Source organism: Rhipicephalus microplus, chromosome 9, assembly GCF_043290135.1.
Source record: "Rhipicephalus microplus isolate Deutch F79 chromosome 9, USDA_Rmic, whole genome shotgun sequence".
Classification (NCBI taxonomy): domain Eukaryota; kingdom Metazoa; phylum Arthropoda; class Arachnida; order Ixodida; family Ixodidae; genus Rhipicephalus; species Rhipicephalus microplus.
Genome location: NC_134708.1, coordinates 105,822,155 through 105,843,856, shown reverse-complemented (window position 1 = coordinate 105,843,856; position 21,702 = coordinate 105,822,155). Strand labels below are relative to the sequence as shown.

The 21,702-nt window shown below is 42.5% G+C and overlaps 1 protein-coding gene across 2 annotated transcripts in view; it reads right to left on the bottom strand.

Moving 5' to 3' along the window:
* The window catches only part of LOC119164664 (putative protein kinase C delta type homolog), a 385,680-nt gene extending 364,566 nt beyond the window's left edge, over positions 1–21,114 (bottom strand). For both annotated transcript variants that reach the window (XM_075874212.1, XM_075874211.1), the window contains exons 1-2: positions 21,095–21,114; positions 613–693 (exon numbers count right to left, since the gene is read on the bottom strand). The gene's annotated coding sequence lies outside the window, so the exon portion shown is untranslated. The remainder of the gene's footprint in view (positions 1–612; positions 694–21,094) is intronic.
* Between the last annotated feature and the right edge of the window lie 588 nt (positions 21,115–21,702).

The following is a 21,702-nucleotide window of genomic DNA, read 5'->3' as shown; positions in this document are numbered from 1 at the left end:
CGTAGACTAGCTGCCTCACATTCACTTAGACATACAAGCCCATGCATGGCAACAAAAGTCAGCTTACATTACAATTCACCGTAACAACAAGCGGAAACCCACTTGCATACTCTATTGTCACTAGCGTTGAAATAAAAAAAAAAAGATGTTCAAAAAGTTTGACGAGGAAACGCACCATGGTGCAAAACACCGTTTCGACTACAAATGTACGTCCTAGGTTGAAAAATTGTCGACGTCAAAATGACAAGTACCGCACATTGTATCGCCACCGTATCGCACAATGGGACTTCAGACGTAAGCACAAACTGCTAATATCATGGAGCTGGACCAGAAAGATATTGTATAAATGCCGAGTGTCTTCCTGTTTTGCAGCGTAAAGTTTGAGAGCCGCACAGGAACGAAATATTAAGCAGAGCAAGATTTAGGAGTGCAAACATTGTCATAAGAAATAGTCAACATCACAGTAAAAAATATCCCGCTAACGTGGTTCAGTAGAACCCTTTCTAACAGGAAGGTGAATTTATTAGCCAGTTCAAAACACAAAAAAATCACTTTCCCGCGTTACGTAGGACGCCACATACAACATAAAACTTGCACTTATATTTTGTTCACCTCTGAAAATCTGGACGTCGAAGCAGGAGTTCCATTCCGGGTAAAGAGACTTCTTGCTCTGCGCTAACTGGACTCCTTTGCCTGCGTTGCAGCAACAAGAGAACATGATAAATCTTTGAGCAATAATAAAGATCACTGTTTCTCATCAACACCGAAGCAGTAACGGGACAGCAATGAGATCAAATGTTATACAAAAGAAGGCTCGCAGCTCTATTATTTAGTTTTTGTTTGCAATAAAGGAGTTATCTTAGGCGGGAGACAAAAAGCATCCTTACGGGCAGAGAGCAAACAGGAATTATCTAAAAAAAGCTACTCACAGCTTCACGTCTCACAAATTTTCTACTTGCGAATCGCAATATTCCCTCACAAGTTGTAAGTGTTAGCATTTTGTTCCGCTGAACGCGACAGACGAAAAAGGTCTCAAGGATTTTTCGCTGCCTTTATAGCACCCATAGAGTAAAAGCAGAAATTCAGAGAGAGGACGAAGTCGACAAGACTAAAAGAACAATGTTACGTCCGTTTCTTACTTTACGGAAATAGTAGAATGGCTTCAACGGTCATAAAAGATCAGATTCGTGAAGCTATCTGCCACAGGTTCCTCTGTCGGAATAGGGCCAGTCACGGAAAAAAGAACGCAGTCCCCGCTCCTGCCTGCTGAGTACAATGAAAGACACAATATCCCTATGTGGGGACGTCGTTAGCGATGTGCCCGTGCTTTCTTGCAGCTACAAAGTTACTGTTTTAGTAAACAAAGGCTTGGGCAATTTATTTACACGTGGCGAACATGACAGGCAGCCAGGAGTCCTCCTGACTTATCGTAGTCTAGTCGAAGCTTTAGTTGTAGCAGGGCACCTTATCAAGTCGGCCGGTTTGTGAAGGCTGCTATTGGAATACGCAGCGCTGCTTACGTGGTTAATTGCATTGTCCTTTCAGAATGCGCGTTGCAGAGATATGTGCTTCTCATACGTGAAGGACGGTAAGCACAATTTGCTGGAATGTTCATGACGTCAGAAAGAATGCTATGGCGAGGTTAGGCACAGCGAAATAATTGGATGTCCCCATAATTATGGCCCTGTGATGGAGCGAAGCCGCCACCACAAACATAAAAATTCTCAGTAGGTATTGAGGGATAGCTCAAGTAGCATTTGTCTGGAGCCGCCAAGGGGTAGTCTAGTGATCCTGGTGCTCACCTACTGACCCGAAGGTCACGGGATCGAATCACGTCCGCGACGGTTGAATTTCTATTAAAACTGAATGCCAGAGGCCCTGTACTTAGATTGAGGTAAATGCTGAAGAACAGATGGCCAACATTTCCAGAGACATCCAGTACGAAGTCTCCCAATGATATCGTGGTTTCAGGATGTAGAGCTCCCGCAATTGCCACTAGTAACATTTGACTCCAATACCAAGAAAAGTGAATCTATGAGCGAGATGTTTCTTTGCTTGCTCGGCATCATAACGTCATGCATGGTACTTTAACGAACTGGGTGTGGAAAAACGTGAGACAAAAGGGATTACCAACCTTAACACTTACGTCACCATTGGGCACTTGAGCTTCCCCGAAACATCAAAACGAAATGGCCAAAATTTCTATGCTTTGTGAAGCGGCTTCGCTTTATGACGGAGACTCATGATATGTCCGAAAGCACGAAAACGGGGCTATCGCAGGGTGTATGGAATCAAACCGACAGCCTCGTGAGAAAGGGTATGCACCACATACACAAAATACACAAAACATATTTTACGAAAAATTGGCAGATCTGAAACTCCCAAATGGCCACGCGGATTTTTTTATGAAGACGTATGTCTAGTTTTTATAGACTGCCCACAACATAACACGTGAAGACGCCGTCTTAAATTGAAATTGTTGCCAATAAACCACAGACTGTTCAGTATCAATAAACTTTTCGGCCCTTGGCCAACCAGAGCAATACAGACGTCTGCTTTAAAAGCAATAAAACGTTTTTATTAGACAGTGAATTCACTGAAAAGTACTAAGAAATAATGAAATTTCATTGGTATAAAACATGCCAAACTCATTATGTTTATACTAATTATAGGACATCCACGATATTTGTTCGCCCTCAGCTTAAATTCGCTTCTGCAGTTTGGTCCCCTCATTACAGCTATTTAACTAACATGCTGGAGTCAATCCAGAATAGAGCCGCTAGATTCATCTCACAAAACTACGATCATAGCACAAGCATAACACAAATTAAAAAAAAAAAAAAACTTATCACCTTTCCTTTTGAGCAGCCGACGTGATATAAACATCCTTTCATTATTTCATAAATACGTACATGAAACAAGGCCATTATCAATGACAATGCAGACATCCTCATTCACATCAAAGACACTGAATAATCATCTTTCATTCAAACGCATGTACCGTAAAACAAAAATTTTAGCTTATCTGCACTCCCCGTATCATCCGCATGTGCAACGGCCTTCCGGATGAAATCGTAGCTGAACGCAATCGAGAAAAATTCTGGCACCTTCTACTCACCCATTTCCAGGATTAACTGCTCGTTTTATTCATATCAATATCAGCACCTACGCGTTTATTCGCTATTGGTATCCCGCTTTTTTTCCTTCTTACTTTAAACTTTTTTGATGATTTGATTACTAACATGCCATTCAGTTCTGTTGTGTAATCTTGAGCGATGTTTTCTTTATGATAATGGAAAGTCTTTTCACAATTTGTGCTTGCTTTTTTAACTTGTTTTACGTCATTTTCTCACATGTATACTCATGTGATTTTCATTGCCGTTCTATTCCTATTAAAATTATTATTATTATTGTCTCATTATTATTCCTTTTAGGACTTGTATAATATTTGACAATTAGTTTATGTTATTGTTTGTATCGAAATTGTACCAATTCGTGTATCTATTCCTTTTATGCTACCCTTACACAATGCCCTGTTAGGTCTGTAAAGTATTTTGAATAAAGAAATAAATAAATATGCGTGTGCCGAATCGAATGACGTGTCCACTGTTATGCACACATTAGCGAATAAATCCTCATAAGGACCAGACGTGTGCACTGGTGTTTGGGTCAGTTGGGTTGAATGTTAACAAGAGGCATTATCAGAGACATTATTCATTGGCTTTAGAACACTTCCTTATATTTATTTATTTATTTATTTATTTATTTATTTATTTATTTATTTATTATACCCTCAGGGCCAGAGGCATTACAGAGGGGAGTGGTACAGAACAAAGGCATAACATGAGGTAGCATGGTTACAAAAAACGTTGTGTACATAAAAAGGAAAGGGAAAGACAAAACAAATTAGTATTATTGCAACAATGTGGTCACACAAACACAGATTAAACATCAGATATTTCTGCATATACAATATTGGCTAAGGCAGCACGGAACAGTTGGTTATCGGTGATATCCGCAATTTCAGCGGGAAGGTGGTTCCATTCCCGGGACGAACGGGGCAAGAATGACTGAGTGGCAGATTTTGTATGATAATAGTTAATGCCAACCTTGTAACGGTGGTCAATGCGATGGGAAATGTATAGTGGTTGGGGTAAGAGTGTGGGTGTTGTTGGATATATGCGTATGAGTGTGTTTTTTCCGGGCGCTGTATTTTTCATGTACTGCTCTTTACATTTACTTGTACATGTGTGTTCAACAATCATTCAAGGGCTATGGTGTGGCTGGTGTGGCACTTGTGCGCTAACATCTGTTTAGAGCTTTTTATTTATTTTCTTTTATTTTCAAAAACTGCTATTTCCTCAGAAAGATTATTGCAGGGGAGGGGGGGATAAATTCATACATGAATGCACAAAAGTAATGCGAGCAACAAAGCATGCACTATATGAGAAATAAGCATTTACACATACAAACAAACTTCACACACTGAGTATACACACAATATGTATTTTCATGAAACTGACCACATAACACCAAAAGAGAGAACAATAAACAAAGCGACAAGCATCCGTGTCAAACAGCTTCTTCCACGGGTTCAGCGAATATTTGTAGTGTAGGCTGAGTAACAATAAATTCATCTAAGGCATTCCCGTCTTTTACTTTTTGAGGGGAAAAAAGAAGCGAAATACATTGTTAGCAGGACGAAATTCCTCTAACGTGAATCTCCAGTTGTGTCGCGTTTCTCTGGCAGAGCTGTATGTAACAACGGACCTGATGTTAATCTTAAAACTGTTTTGTAACAATGCATACATGAATTTTAATCTGCGCACTTTCGCGCGTTTGGAGAATAGCGAGGCCAGCCAGCCGAAGAAGTTCTGTTGGAAATCGCTATGCCTGTAACGCTTCAAAATAAAGCAGACAGATTTTCTTTGTACCCGCTCAAGCACAGCGACGTTGTGTTTAGTATGCGGAAACCACGCAACACTGGCGTATATTAATGTTGGTCAAGTTAAACTGATGCAGGCAAGGGAATGTGTTTCGAAGGCAGATTTGAAAATTGATCGTTTCAAGAAGAACAATTTATTCATTTGCTTTTTTTAGAAATTTGCAGCACGTGCGCTTTCTAGCTTAAGTGCCTGCTTATCGTGACGCACAGGTGTTTGTACTGTGAAACGTTTCGTAGTAGCATATCGTTGATACTGCAAGGAAAGATAAGTGTTGATTTGTTGTTTGTAAGGTTTACATTGACCGTATTTTCCGCATTTACTACAATTTGCCAGTCTGAGCGCCACTGAGGCACTTCGTGCAGAGAATTACTAGGTTTTATTTGGTCATCTTCAGTTTTAACTGTGTGGTACAGTGCGCAGTATACTGCAAGTATCCTGATGCTTACTTTGACGTGCTTAGTTATATTGTTTGTAAACAGTAAAAAGAGCACTGTAGCTAGTAGCAAACCCTGCAGTAGACGAGATAAAACGGGTACAGTATCAGATACCTGGTCATTGTACTCTACCTACTCGTAACGGTCTGAAAGATAATACTCAATCCAACGCGTGAGTGGTCTTTCTCCTGCTAGACACTTTAATTTGTAGTTAGGCTTGAGGTGGGAAATGCGATCTAAACCCTTGGAGAAGTCCCCAAAAATTACAGCTAGTTATAGTTGGCTGTTTACACCTGTGGCAAAATCTTGAAGCGCTTCTACTAATTGAGTAGCAGTCGATAGGCCACTGCAATCCCCATGCCGATTGGAGTGTATTATGTTGTGACTTTCAACAAATTTTGTTGAATATTTCAAGATGATGTGTTCCAGTATTTTGTGAGTGAGTGAACCAACTTCATTGTTGATCGGGCATAAAGGGGAAAGAGGTAGAGAAAATAAAGAAAAACTCTAGAGTGCCCGGACTTCCCGTAACCGCAACCTACTCGAGTTAAACCCGTGGGGGCGTTGCTTTCAGCCGCTGGTGTTCCAGAATGCCAGGCACGTGCTTTGGGTATTAAATAATAATAATAATAATAATAATAATAATAATAATAATAATAATAATAATAATAATAATAATAATAATAATAATAATAATAATAATAATAATAATAATAATAATGATGATAATAATAATAAAACGAGATGCCTCTGTGTGGCTCGCGCCTTCTTGCAGAGTTGGCATATATCTGTGGAGTATACCTCCACGCAGACGTGCTTTGCCGAGACGGGGATCCAGTATTTTGTAAGATTTACGTGTCAGTGATATGACCTAGTAGGTAGCTTGAGAAAAGGTATCACCTGATTTATGCACGGGTATTATCTTTGCTGGTTCCCACATTCACTCTATGACAACATAATAAACGTTTTCTCTCTCTCTCTCCAGTCAGCTGAAAAATGACTAACGCGATGTGAATCTAAATATATATGAGGTGAAAAAACTTGCTAACGGGCTCAGCGTACCGCTCTAAAAAGGCATTTGGAAGGTCATCTTGAGCAGCACTTTCCTTTTAGTCGGTGTTTAGCAAGAAGGACAAGAAGGTTTACACTATGAAGGGGGTGTCCAATGGTGTACATACGTCATTTGGTCTTAACGATGCGCGCTGAAGAAGGTCATTATCAGCAGTCAATACAGACTGAAAATAGCTGATGAAAAAGTCGACTATCTGTTTTCCTCCTGGGATATGTGTATGCGCTTTGTTGTTATGCTTCACCCTTATTAATCGCCAGAACTTATGAGACGCTGTTTTATTAAAACTGTGTAAAGAGTGACTGAAGACGCATTTTTTGACTAATTTTGCTTTGCTCAGAAGATACCTTGACAGTGCTGGGATATTTCATGCAATACTACGGCGTGAGGGAAGTTGCTGAGTTAATCTGTTATCTGAGCCTCTCTAATTTACGCTTCGTTTGAATTATAACGCGCGTAACTCACGAATTGTGCTTTCTGTTTTTTTTATTGTTGGAACAAAGTTTTGTATGTAGTGCCTAACAGTATTTGTGAATGTTGTCCACACTATATTTACCGTCGAGTGTTCATTTGTGTAGAGGTCAAAAAACTTGGGAAATTCGCGAGCAAAATATGTTATAATGGCAGCGTCGTCCACTCTTTTGAATGCAAGTACCAGTTCTAGCAAGATATGTCATATAAGTAAAAAAAAAATGTTGTATCAGTGTTTTACTAGCTAAACCAATATTTTGAAGCAAATACAATAAATATGTGTAAAAACAATAATCATGGGTTTGAGCTCTACAGAGCGTATGGTATCAAGATTATTTTATTTATTCATTGTCATTGTTCCGGTATTCCCCCCTCCCAATTAAGGGAATTGTTAAAAAAATTTAAACTAAGGGCTAGAATCGGTGAAGTTCCACCAATGGCACTCCTGTGCACTGTGGTGGTGGTGGTTCTCAATAAGAAAGGGTTCAGGTTGTGCTCTTTTGCGGTGATGGTGATTAGTTGAACACGTCACCAAGCAATGCGAAGTATTAGGCTCATTGGTTTTTCATCACTAAAGAACTGCGCTGCCTCCGTAACTTCGTATTTCGCAGTAACTGTGGCGTAGTTTTCTGGTCATAAACTACACCAAGTAAAATGCCTAGAAATATTCGAATATCCATGAACACCTAGACAGGTGTAAGAAGGCGAGTTTCTTTTACTAGATGCTTTTGCATCCCCCCCCCCCCCAAAAAAAATGACATAAACATAAGTCCTGCATTACAAAGAAAGAAGGATGAAATGCTGAAGAAACCACATTAATCACTTCGGACGTACGGTACGAGTTAACGGCACTTGTGCCCAGCATTTCCTGCACACCTGCTAGATTCCCGTGGAAGATAGACGTTCTGCTATTCGGTCTTCTACTCTTACTTAGCAACAGTGCCTCATTTACTTCGATGACGAAGCACCCTGGACAACTACAAACTATGTTGAATAACGTACCTTAGCAGACGTTTATAAAAGCAGCTCAGTGTGACCTCCAGTGCATGCTGCATACTATTTCTCGACCAGGTGATCAGTAAGGCAGACGTCGGCTCTAAACCCCTGATGGCTGCTTTACTTATTTATTTTTCGGAGTTTGTGCTTGTTAAGGAAGCTCATAAAACATTTCTCAAGGACTACTGAGACGCTAACTTTAATGAGAAAATATTAGTACTTCGATTTTTCGGGGGGGTTCCCGATGATAAATTTCAAAATGAATGATCGCAGTGGCGGACCCAATGCTTGAGATTTTAGGCCGATATTTCGATTCCATGCTCTAATAAAATTGCTCTTATCACCATCTTGCTACCGTCTAGGTAGCAAGATGGTGAGCAAGGAGGCGCTGCCTACAATAGCGATATCCCAATAGACTCGATTGAACGGTTCAACCAGCACCACCTCAGTTTCGTTAATGCCACACAAGTGCATCCAATCCAGACATTCACCACTTTCTCTTATTGTTATTTCCTGTCCACGCTCATAGCCTAGCTTTCGCGTGTGCTTCGCGGGCACGATAAAGAGAACCCAATATGCGATGCCTCATGACGAAAATCATATGAGATCGCTTTTTGTTCACCAACGTCTTGCATCCTCGTGTTCACAATGTGGATGGCCACGCTGGTTTTGCAAGAGATTTGATGCTTTGAGATAGCATTTACCGCTGATGGCGCTATGCGTGCAACTAGCAGGAATGCATCGCTGCGACGCCGCTGCATGCGCTGACTTGAAGAGTGCTGTGAGGATGTGGTGGCAATGCTTCGAGCGACAAAGAAGTAGCGCGAAGAATTAACGATGTCAGATGTATACGATATCGGACCGAGGAACATGTCCATCACTTTTCCGGGGGAAAACACTGAGACTCACGTGTGACGCAAGCATGCGTACTTTGCAAGTGCCGTCACATCACGACCGCTACCTTAACTATAAGGCTGAGCAATGGCTTCTGATGAAGAAAGCGCATTTACACTAGCATTGAAAGACATAAAAGAGAAAGTGGGTGAAGAAAAAAGGAGTGAATTTGGCGTAATACAAACCACTGCTGTATTTGGAGTGTATTTACATACTGTGAGAGCTTCTTAGTCATAACTTTACGGGACCAAAAACATGGCCGAATCGACCGAATTCCGAATTGCGTGAAGTATCTGAAAAAGGGACTGCTCTGGTAGTTAGGAAACTGCGCGAAAAATGTCCACAAAGAGAGACAAGCATAGCACGATTGCATTGAAGTTGTTTGTGTTGTTATCTTCTCCTTTCGGCCACATTTTTCGTGCAGTTAACTTGATGTCTGAAAAACAATAGATGAATGTTTGATACGTCTTTAAACTTAAATTTCTTTGATCGGTACGTTATTCCCGTGATGACTTTGCGTAACAGTGTAAAGGTGGTGCTTTTTGTCACTAGCACTTTCGTTCGCAATGTGACCGAGGCTCGAGAAGTCGCTGCCTCAAAATATCCCGAAGCGTGAAAATCCGAAGTTAATCAGAAACTTCATTACCACATGGTTCAAGTCGATGTAGATGACTGTGCAGACTGCAGTGCCTCCTTTCCGTTGTCCCTAAACTCCGTGTTTGCAACCTTTCGGTGCATCTTTACGGTGTTTCGCGCTGGATGTGCTCCGAGAATCACTCGTAAAAACGGAGTTGCAGTCAAGTGTGGCCAAATTAACCAGAATTCTATGCCATAGAACAATGTGTACGGCGACCGGGACGAGATAGCATGCCCTGATCATCCAATTTCCCGAATGAACAGGCGCTGAATGAATGAAATTTTGCTATAGCAAGTTATTTGAACTATAGCGATCATTATTTTTGAGGTGGCTGGAGCATGAGGAACTCTGTGCAACCGGTTGTTTAATACAATCTGACACGACAAGGCAATGATATCCAAGTGAAATTACAAGCGATGTTGTACGAAAGGCGACGTTGTTCATTTTTTGTCGAGAGCACCATCTCTTGTTGCATTGATGCACAACGGCGCGAGTGAAACAACACAATAAATTCGCCGAGGAATTGTTTCTGCTGATCAGGTATCAGGGTACACCTTATCCATGTTCCATAACTTCTCACAACCTGTTTTAGTCTGTCCATTTGCGTTGACGCTACAGTTGCTCAGCATATGAAAAGTGTGTTAGCGTCATATTCTCAACTTTGACAAGAGGGGCTTCGCTATGAGAGAAGGGGTTTTAACTTCACTCACGAGTGGTTAATCAGCTCAGCGCAAGAGAAAGGGCACTGTTATGCCGTCCGCAGCGGCCATGGGCTCTACGCTTACGCAAACTGCGAGCACCCTTGACAGATCGTGCACAGTAAAAATTTTTGCATCCAAAAGGGTGTAAAAAGGGTGCTTTTACGAGAAAGCACCCTTTGCAACACCCTTTAACACCCATAAATGGTCGATTGAAAAAAAAGCACCCCTTTGTTAGGGTGCTTGCCTCAATAGCACCCTAAAATAGGCTCTAAGGGTGCTTTTGTGCCTGAGAAGGGTGTAGGTGCCGATTCATCAGATGGAATATGCAGCATAAGAAGAACACTTAATTATAATATTTGGAATTTTACGTCTCAAAAACCTCGATATGATTATGAGGGTCGTTGTAGTGGAAGGCTGCAGAGATTTTCACAGTGCAAAGGCTTCTACCTTTTCGCCTCCGCCTTAATTCGACTGCCACGGCCGGCATCGAACCCGCGATCTTCGGATTGGCGGCCGAGCAGCGCAGCTACTGCACGAATATGTGGACGTTGCGTTAAATGACGGCCTAATTGACTTAGAATGTGTGAAGGTGCTCTCCGAATACAGCAGAATGTCAGCAGAAGCAAATCGCGTTTCATCTATAATGGCAATTAACTGCAATCCATGTTACGAAAGCTTTCCTTAGCGTTGGTTATAAGCTGCATGTTTGCTATGGATTATATACACACAAATAATGTTCGCCCGAGTATGGGTGGGTGTGTGTGCGTGTAAGCGCGATTGTGTGTACACCCGTGCATGTGTGCATGCGCGCGTATGTGCGAGTCCGTGCTTGTGTTAAGCGTGCCTGTGCACATGTGTACGCCCATGCATGCGTGCGTTTACGGTCGCGTGTGTGTGTGGCCGTATGTGTGTATACGGTATGTGTGTGCGCCTGTGAATAAGTATGCGTGTGTATCAGCCCGTGCACCCTCGAATTTCGTGTGTGTGTGTGTGTGTGCGGGGGGGGGGGGAGGCACTGCTTCTTATTGTTTAAGGTCCCACACCTGTTCACACTGGGAGTCTATATGGGAGGTGGCTTAAGGAATGGCGGTGGTCAACGCACTGTACACGGACTATTCAGTACATGGAAAACAGCTGCACAATTTCGTACCTGATCGTTGCTTACGAACTTGCTGTGGTAGCTGATTAGCTACGCTGAGGTGCTTCTACGCTCGAAAACGTGGGTTATGAACAATTCCCACGGAAAGCTGTCACTGCACTTATGCACAACCATCGTTTATATTAACAACGTTTAACAAGAACGCGCCCTGCCTTTGCTACAGGTGCTTAGCTAGCTCATTGGGCAACCATATGGAATTATGTGCTGATCATGTGGTCAGCAAAAAGTTTGTTATAACAACCTCGGCACGTTTCGTGGTGCGTGCAAGCCTTCTAAACATCCGCGACTGTGGATTAATTTGTTCCAGCTTCGACTACGCATTCAGAGTTTGCGGCACCATACGCGGAAGTGCCAGACACAGACAATGCAAAAAGAAATTCCTCTGGAAAAAGGTGTAGCGATGCTCTCCTGCTAATGCCACCGAGGACGAAATAATTATTGTGTCTGGTCATTCCATGGTGCACTTTGTTTTCCGCAAGTTTTGCTTCACTATTTTTCGCCCACTGCAATCGCATTCCGTCAAAATACTAAAAGAACCCGAGGCTGGTAAATAGCCTGCGTCGCTGTGCGACTGGCTGGAAGGAGAGTTGCCATTTACAAGGAGTCATTCCGGGACGAACGGCCGTCCGCCGTATGCGCTATAGCGTTTGCCTTTCGGCGCCGTCCTGGCGGGTTTCAAGCTCCTCCCCCCCTTCCACCCCGCTCACCACGGCCAGCGTTGCTCCCACAACGGCGGCGTAGATAAGCGAATAGTTGCGTCACCGAACACCAGCGTTGACAGCTGCGGCGCCGCCAGTGCCTCCTCCTTCTCTATCTCAACGTCGCTCTCTCTGTCTCATCGTCTTTCAAATGCGTTGCGTTGGTCTGGGGTCTTGGCCGCTGTGTGTGTGCTAGGGAACAGGCGCATATTCAATGGTGGTCACGCATGACACCGTGTTCGAAGTGACGCTCGGATTAAGGAATATTCATGGAGTGGCGGACACGGACAACGTGGGCCTGTTAACGGTGAGTGTACTGTTTTCGCAAATAGTAATCATACAGCGCTAGCTGGGCGCCTGCAGCAGCTCTGCCGAAGTAGGCTGCCAACCATTTACAACAGCATGCGTTCGCGGGCCTGTTGCAGATGCCCGATTAAACGTGTGACTTAACGAGTTCACACTGCTATGCGCGATGTTGTGTAAGTGCCTGCATCACTCATACAGTGAGTGATGTGATCACTTAACAAGGGCGGGATTAGTTGCTGATCGCACATTGTCTCTACACTGCACAAAGTGATTGATATTGTTTTAAGATGTGCTTTGGGCTACATCGTAATAACATTTCTATTAATACTCAAACGTGCAACATGCTTCTGTAGGTGTAAGCGTAAAAAAGAAAGAAAAAGCAAAAATTATGTACAGAGGCGCACTGTACAAAATGGCTTTTTTTTTTTGCTTAAAGACGGTATAGTTGGAGGTGCTGATATGCCGCGATGCTCCCAGCACGTGCGCCTCGGTCTTTTAAGCTATTTAGGACAAGTGCCATCAGCAACAGGGAAAGATCTAGCAGACTTCAAAAGGCGCGTTGTTGTGGCCATCGCCGTGCGTTGTTTTCCTTCGTTTCTGTTTGCTGTTTTTGTGCTTCGCTTTCATCTGCGATAATGTTCGGCGTTATAACAGAATCGAGAGAGTATACGTGACTGTTGGAGCTATGTGCGGTAGCTCTAGCATAAGCCATGGCTGCTGCAACGTAGTCGGCGTCCGCGCGCGTTGGTGTCGTTCGAGCGCTCTTACTTGCGTGATTGTGTTTAACTGAGTATTTAGGCACGGGTTACGTTTGTGAATCCCGTAGTGAATAATCGCTAATAGCGTGCCCCTGACTGCCATCAGAGGATGGGCTTGGTTGTCGAAATATGCCAGACGCTTTTTCTGAAAGAAAGCTTTGAATTTTTTTTTAAAAAGAAGTACTTTCATACGTGCAAGGCAGTGCCTATTGCAGGCCCGCAACTCTTTAAAAACTGGACGAGCTATCACATCTTTTATCAAATTACAATGAATTAAGATGATTGAATTATAGATGACGAATTTCTGTGCTAGATTAGGTGCACAAAACACATGTTCGCAGCCCTACGTCTAGAAAGCAGGCAAATAGGAAGCACAGCGTCAAATTTGGATTAGATTCCATTGACGGAGCGTCTTGTGGGAGTAGAAAGAACGAGAAAATTGTTCATTTTTGATGCCCTTATAGAGGCAGTCGGAATTGCACTGATTGGTGACTTGTAACAATTCCTCAGATTGTTAGAGGCGTGATTAAAGTCAGTAAATCTTTAACTTTTTTTTTTGCCGACCTCTTCACTAGTGCCACGCCCAAGATCATTTGTTCTCATGTAAAAGAGAAAGCAGAGATGTCTTCACTGTTTGTACATGAAGAGGTAAGTTTCTTGTGCATTTTGATTAATGTTACATGTTCTGAACGTTGTACTTTAGGAATTGTTTTTCACACTGGCTCACTACTCTACAAGGAATTTGACTCTTAGGTGAGTTCAGGCTTTCGTAAGTGCCATTTTTGAGCTGTAGTCTTAAACTTCATCTCATTTCGGGAATTTGCTGTATGCTCGAAAACTCTTATCTTTATCATACGAAATTATTGGAATGTATGGGTTGTATGCTCCGAGTTCAGTGTAATGTCAAATACACGCCATTTCGAAGGATACACACTACACATTCTTTATATATGGTGCTGCCAGAACAGCACGAACATCCTTTTATGAGAAGTCATATTTGCTCTTATTACAGGATGGGAGGGTGCCGCTGACGTCCTGCTTAGTCTACCCCCCGGCCCCAGCCTAGAGCAAGCCTACTTCCTGAACCTCCACATGGATAACCGAAAAATCTTCCGTGTCAGTAATGACGAAGAAGGAGTGACAGCACTGATGAGTTGATTTTTTTTATTTTCAACATTGTCTACGGCCGCAAGGCCTTTAACATCCACTGTGATTGAGCGGCTTTTTCTCAGCGTGAGTTTGGAGTTTATCAAAGAAGTTGTTCAGGCAGTACGACGCTGAAAATTTGAGTGTCACAATGCCTGAACAACTTTTTCTAGTGTGGTCATGGTAGATGAACAAACATTGTTATTTGTGTAAGTTATTTTGCTTAAATATAGCTGGACCATTCCATGCCAAACGTTCCAGCCACTTTGGCGACCATCTGAAGTGTATTTGAAAAAAAAGTGCTGACTTACTGCGTTGAAAACAGTGAACTGCTAGAATATTTCAGCGAGAAAAAAAGTTTTGTTCATGTGGCTGGCTTATAACTTCCTGGCATAATGCCGTCTGTGTGCTGTTTGTGGAAAATTTCGTTTTAAAACTACCGCTTATTTTTTCTAAAGCAAATTCGGTCTACCTGTTAGGCAAATGTGCTTCTGTAAGGTATTTGACGCTGAATAATAATAGTGCAATTTTTTTGCCACATTCGCTTCCAAGAATAAAGCCAAATTGTGTTATGTTTGCATTTTTATTGCAATATTGCACTTTGTATGAATATCTGAGCAGTGAATACTTACTCCACAGAAGGTATATTATGAGGAAAAAATATCTTTAGACTTCTCAAGCTGCTGAAATATACGAGAAAATATCACGAATTTCACAAAATTGTGATTTTGGTCCGTATTGAGATGCAATTTGCTCCATGTTGTGACACAATGAAAACTCATCATTATACCTAAATTGTAAGAAAATGAAATTTTTTCCGTAATAAAAATTGTATCGCAAAAAGGACAGGAAAGAGCGCTGTCAACTGAAATTTATTGAAGGTGCTACGAGCGTTTTTATACTGAGCACAAGACCAGTGCTCATCTGCAACAACACATGTGTGACCATGACAAAATAATTTTAACCGAGAAAAGAATACTCTTAAAGCATTGCCCAGTTTGTCCTATGTTTACTTTTCCTGTGTCAGCGGTATCTCATACGCATTAGATTGGCATTCAGTAAACCTATTCTAGCGACGAATGGTGCAAGATTGACTATTCCTGTTGCTGTAAGTACATGCACTTTTGAAAGCTTGCAAGGGGTAGAAAACAACAATGTCATACCTGCTGGCTCTTTTCCTAAAATTATGAGACACCCTATGTACATAGTACCGTGTGACATGCAAAGGTGATTGGTCATTCTCTTTTTCTTTTGGTCCTGTTTCCTTTAACTTTAGTTTCTGCAGGAGGGTTTCGCAAACAAGTGTGATGATGCTGTTGGGGTATTGGCTCGTGCTATCAGCCCAGGAGTGCTAAGAATGTTCTGCCTTTTCATAGTGGGCATTCAAAATTAGTAGAAAGGGGAATTGATACCACATGTACTCAGGCCACCCTTCAGAAGTCATGTTAGCACAAGGGTGAGGTCAGGTTTAAAAACCAGATTAAAAGACTAAAAGATGCTGGGTATCCCAACAGAATCATCACACCCGTTTGCGAAACCCTCCTGCAGAAAGTAAAGTTAAAGAAGACAGGACCAACAAAAAACAATGACCAAAACCTTTGCATGTTATACCACATCATGTGTCTCACAATTAAAAAAATAGCCAGCAGATATGATATTAGCGTGTTGTTTTCCACCCCTTGCAAGCTTTCAAAAGTGTGTGTACTAAACAGCAACAGGAATAGTCAATCTTGCCCCATTCGTCACGAGAATAGGTTTACTTAATGCCAATTTAACGTTTGTAGAAGGATTTTTTATCAGGTAAACCAATGATCAGTGCATCACTACACGTTCACTTATCCTTTCCGAGAGGGAGTATTCTTTTCACAGTTAAGATTATTTTGTAGTGCTCACACGTGTCGTCGCGCATGAATACGGTTCTTGTACTCCGTATAAAAGTGCTCGTAGCACATTCATTAAATTCAGTTGACAGTCGGTGCTCTTTCCTGTCCTTTCTGTCTCTTCCTAAATTTGTCGCGCTGTGACTAGCACACAACCACGATGAACCAACTCTCCCAAATTAAGCTCTTGTTACGTAACACGTAGACCGAGTTTCGTATGAAAAGAAGGAGCGGTGCTTTTAAAATAAAATTTTTCACATACAACACCTAGACGGCATTCCAGGAAGTTCAGAGGGCAGCCACGTGACCAAATATTTTTCCTCTCCTAAATATTCCAGAAGTTCACTAGTTTCAATGCAGCACGAGTTTTTCGAATGCATTTGAGATGGTTGCCAAAATGGCTGGGACATTTGGCATAAAGTGACCCAGCTGTGTCATTAGCCATAGTTATGCATTACCTCTTTTGTTTTTTGTGTGTTTTGACTCAGTTTTGTGTTCGTTTTTAGCTTATTGTGTTTCTGATCATTGTATTGGTTTCTTAAGTATTCGCTAAAGATATATGTGCGAAAACTCGTATATGTTTGCATGTACATCATTTCTCATAACCAATTGTTATACATCCAGGAATACAAAGCTTAATCCACTGTGATTGTATACATTTGAAAACACTATCCATATATATTTTTGTGTGCATCACTTCTTGGGAACGATTGTGTACATGAAGGCGTATATAGTGAAATCATGGTGATTGTATATATTTGAAAGAATTATAAGTATATATTTGCCTGTATTTCATTCCTATTAACCGATTGTGTACATGAAGGAGTATTAAACTGGAAACCACTGGGATTGTAGATACTTGAAAGAATTATAGGGATATATTAGCGTATATTTCATTTGTAGTCTCTATGTACTTGAAGCAGCATACTAAACTGAAACCAGTGTAATTGTATGTTGCAAAGAATTGTCAATGAAGTGAAACTGAATAAATATAATAAACATTTGAGGTGTTGCATGTGTAGTGTACGTATACGTGAACGTATATCTGGTGAAAAAGTTGTGTGGCAGAATAAAAGTTTATGTTTTATTTGCCTAATAAATAAACGCAATATGCAAGGGCAGCAAGGCTTCATTTTTTGTAACGCGCATTATGCATATCAATCCTCTTAGGAAATCATGTCATCATGTCATGCAGCGCAGCTTTGCAGCTCCAGCTGAAAGGCTTTTGAGTGCTGGGTACCCAGCTATCCTACTGGCATCTATAGCTTAAAAGATATTAAAACAGATAAAGAAAGGCTGCAACTCCGAGGCTCTGCCGGAATCTAATGACCGAAAAAGACCCGTAGTTTTACCCTACGTGCATGACATTTCCCACCGGCTAAAAAAGATAGGGGAGAAAAGTAGCGTCAAAGTGGTGTTTTCAGCGCCGGATAAGTTACAGCGGCTTTGCAAAGCAGTCAATCCTCTCAAATCACGTACCACTGGTTGCTCAACCAAGCACAAAACTCGGTTTGTGCCGTGTGTAGCAGGGGTTGTTTACTCGATTCCACTCTCATGTGGTAAGAGGTATATCGGCCAAACGGGGCGCTGCCTTAATGAAAGGCTAAAAGAGCACCATTATAATGTTCACAAAGCAATCCAGGGCCACATTGGAATTCACTGCCGCGATTGTGGATGTTCCCCCATGTTTGATCAATGTGAAGTGGTAAAAAAGCACCCGTCACAATTAACTCGGGAAATTAAAAAACGCATTGTATAGCAAGAGCTGGCATCACGTGTGTTAGCGCCCCTTTTTTGGTTTTATCTGAACGTGAAGTGGCCTTCCTTAATCAGGATAACCGTCTATGAATCTGTTATATGTGACGGTGCGATGTTGTGTGTAATCTTGTCGTTGCGTTAGGGTGGTTTTGTATGCTTGCGCCGGTCTACATATTTGATGCAGTTTGACAATAAAGCTCAGTTGGAAGTCAGCGCTCTGTCCTCTTGTGTCGGTCTTCTCGGCCGTTTCTTCTTCCCCGTATTGCGCTATACCAGTTCACGTACGACGAACCAACTCGCCCAATCTTCAACACTAGTGGACTTTATTGGTCTTATAGTGATGACAGATTAGCCACGCCATCGCCTTCTGAACTTTGCTGGTACTGCACATATAACATTTTGTCTCACCAAGCCTCCACATTCTTTATAGCCACACATTTTTTACAAGACAAGTGGATGATGACTACAGTGCTTATTGCCCAGAGATACCCTGTTTCTTTACCGCTTGCACACTCAAAAATAAACTGCACGAGATGAGATGAGATGATCGCGCGCGCGACAGCAAAACTTGACTGAGGGAAAGAACGGGCATTCTTCTGTATGACGAAGTGTGGGAGTAAGTGAGTCAGACAGACATTCTTATTTTACAGACAAATCCAGAAGTGTAACGTCACACGAATAATGTCGATGGCGTAAGTATAAGCGCATCGAAAGAACACAGCCTGAAAAGAAGAACGCGATAGTTCACTGTATTCGCAAGGGCTTTCTATGGGGGCCTTCGAACAGTAGAATGAGATGGCGCCGCCACCAGAAAAAGTAAGAAAAAGTGTATTTGACTCTTCTTGGCGACGCCTGACTTGACCATTGAAAGATTGATGTTAACTCTGTTTTTCAGAGTAACGCATTTGGCAACTTCTCGGAGAGAGTGTAATAATCTAAAAAAAAGTTATCGTGCATGTTTCAGAAAAAACATCAATGTCGTCAGTCACGGCTCACGAAAGATAGTCACAGGTGGCATTATTGCTAAGAGTGCAGGCTGAGATTTTGAAGATGCTAATGAGCGATCCACAGCTAAATAAAAATCGAGGTTGTCACATCGGCAAGTAGTCAAGTTAGCCACCACAATTGAATTTCTCCTAAAGACCAGACGATTCCACAGCAATCTTACGGGGTGTTGCAGCAAGGTTGGAAACGTTTTGAAGGTGGTATGTTGTTGCACTGACGTTAAACCACATTTCTGCTTATACGAGACAAAACAGCGTCACTTAACGCCTATAAACGTACACACTGCGATTAAAGTAACTGATAATTTGCGGTTCTGCTTGTGATGAACTCAACTGGCAACCGAGATGCCACGTTTTATGTACACTTCGAGCATAATTTGTTGCCTGGCAACGCCACGCATCCGAATGATTGTTAATGTTTTTGCATATTCTGGAGGTGACTTCGGCTCGAACGGAACAACTACTCTAAGTCCTCGCAATGAGATTGTTTTTTGCCATAAAAAAAAAAAAACACCTACGTCAGTTGAGTTTGAATATTGTGAGAGGAGCTCCTCGTGGTGAAAGTGAAAGAGAAAGCGCATTTTAAAAACACGAATGCGTGATCTGGTGGATGAGCAACTCAGTTGTATCAAAGTGATGAGAATCGCTACATGGGAAAAAAAAGCAATGAGTGTGGCAGTGCACAAAAATATGGCAAGAATCATTGATATGTAAGGTTTCATTTCCAGAAACCACCATATGATTATGAGAGACGCCAAAGGTATGGTAAGAAAGAAAGTATGGCCAGAAAAAGTAAGAAAATTTCAGAAAAAAAAAATTCGTTCTCCCACTAATATGGTGCTTAGAGATATAGCTTCATCAAGTATTTACCGGACTTTTCACGCATTGGTGAGCTATACCTATAGAACAGTCTGCATTGTTTTATTGGGCAGTAAAAGTGAGGAATATCGGCACCCGTGTGGCTGCACCGTACTGCAGTTTTGTTGTTTATTCAAGGGAGAAGAATGCTATGTGGCCCACTTCAGTTAGTGCACTCTCAACGTAGCCTCGGATAAGATATTCCAGATATAGAGCAAGACGACTCAGGTAAAAAACGTATATCTGTAAGTCGAGCCGAGTCTAAAAGCTTTTTTTGCAGAGGACTCGAAAACCTCCCATGTTGTCTGGGTCTCCGCGCAGCCCCACCACGCTCAAACGTTCATGATGAATAAGGTCATGACGCTGGAAGCCCGCCTGGCAGTGATATTCTGCTTTGCCAAGTCCGAGGAGTGTCCCTAAGTCTCCGAATTCTCCCAGGTTTCAAGTGGCACCGGGGGGAGGAGATGACAGATAGGCCAGGAGAATGTGAGGTAGATTAGCCCTCGGTGCATTGAACAGAGGGTAGGAAGGTGGGGTGGGTTGGTGGTGGGCGAGTAGGGAAGGGTTGGATAAGGTCCGCGTTTGAAGAACGCGCCATGCGTGCTCTTCCCTGATAGTAAAGGAAGCTATATGCGTAGACATGCACGCGAACGAAGAAAGCCAAAGCTTAGCCCCTCAACGCCCCCCCCCCCCCCTCCCAGTAGCCTAAGATGTCAAAGGCGCAAAGCCTGTGCAATACATTCCCTTAAAGGGTCCATAAACAGCCTCCAAGTAAACACAAAGTGAGCATGTCATTCTCTCTTGGCATTTCCACTTTCTTTAGCCCAATTGGTGACGCCAGATGTATGCTCATGAGAAATATCCGTGGTGAATTGCTGCCTACCCTGCTTTGCTGTGAAGTGGCATGTCTGTTTCGCCTTGTCTCGCAAGGCTATCACGCGCAATAAACGGGTTTCAACTCGTTTTCTGCGTTTGCGCCTGTGCAAGAGGTGACAACTGCGTGTAGTCGAAAAGTGCGAAACCTTGACTGCCTCGAGGTTTAGTGCTGGTATTCTATGTGTTATAAGAGCGAACAAGTGACCTGCAGGCTATTGCGAAGGCGAAAAAGAAGCTACCCTCTTGCCCTTGAATACAGTGTGGTTTAGGGGCTCTTTAATAGGGGTGGGGGCGCTGCGACAAACCTTTACTTCTCAGACTCCTTTGAAGAGAAACACTGCGCATGCTTACGGCTTTATAATTTCACACGAGAGCTAACTCAGAGTGTAGGAAGGGAAAAGTCAGGTAACTCTTGAAAATAGGAGGAATTCAATATAGCATACAGGTACGATTTTTCTTATCACTCGCAGGATGCAGATATGCTGAGAAATATGCACACTCACCCAGACGTTGACGACGTCTTCCCCGTCACGACACTTGTCAGCCAGCACTTGGGCACTGAGCAGCAGATCGGCCAGATGCCGGTTCGGACGATCCATCACCAGGATGTGCATCAGAGAACCTGGAGAAAATTGTGAGAGCACGTCACGTCCCTCGGCCATCACCAAGAAAAATGAATTGAGAAAACAGTCATCTACGACCGCGATACACCGTAAAGGGCAACTTGAGAGCAGGAGTTCTGCGCCTGGTTTTGGTTCATTCATCGACGTATACGAAGCATGCGTTAGCGATTTCAAATGGACGCGTAGATCTTACACGAAGATCTTACGCGTAGAAATTTGCGGTTGAATGAATTCAGACGCTGGCGTCAGTTTTAATTATGAAATGGCAGCCCAGTGGCCAAATGCGTGGCTCACTAATGCATTCACACTGACAGGGTCGCTCGTAGCTGACTCTCAGCATTGTCGCAAACCTGCGATTGCGTTATCACAAATGAAGAACTATGTCAAGGTAACCGCTGCGTAACCTAACGTTGAAGTATCCTAACTCTTGATACACGCAAAATTCTAGGAATGTGCAGTCTTTGAAGACAAGTGAAGGAAGACACGCG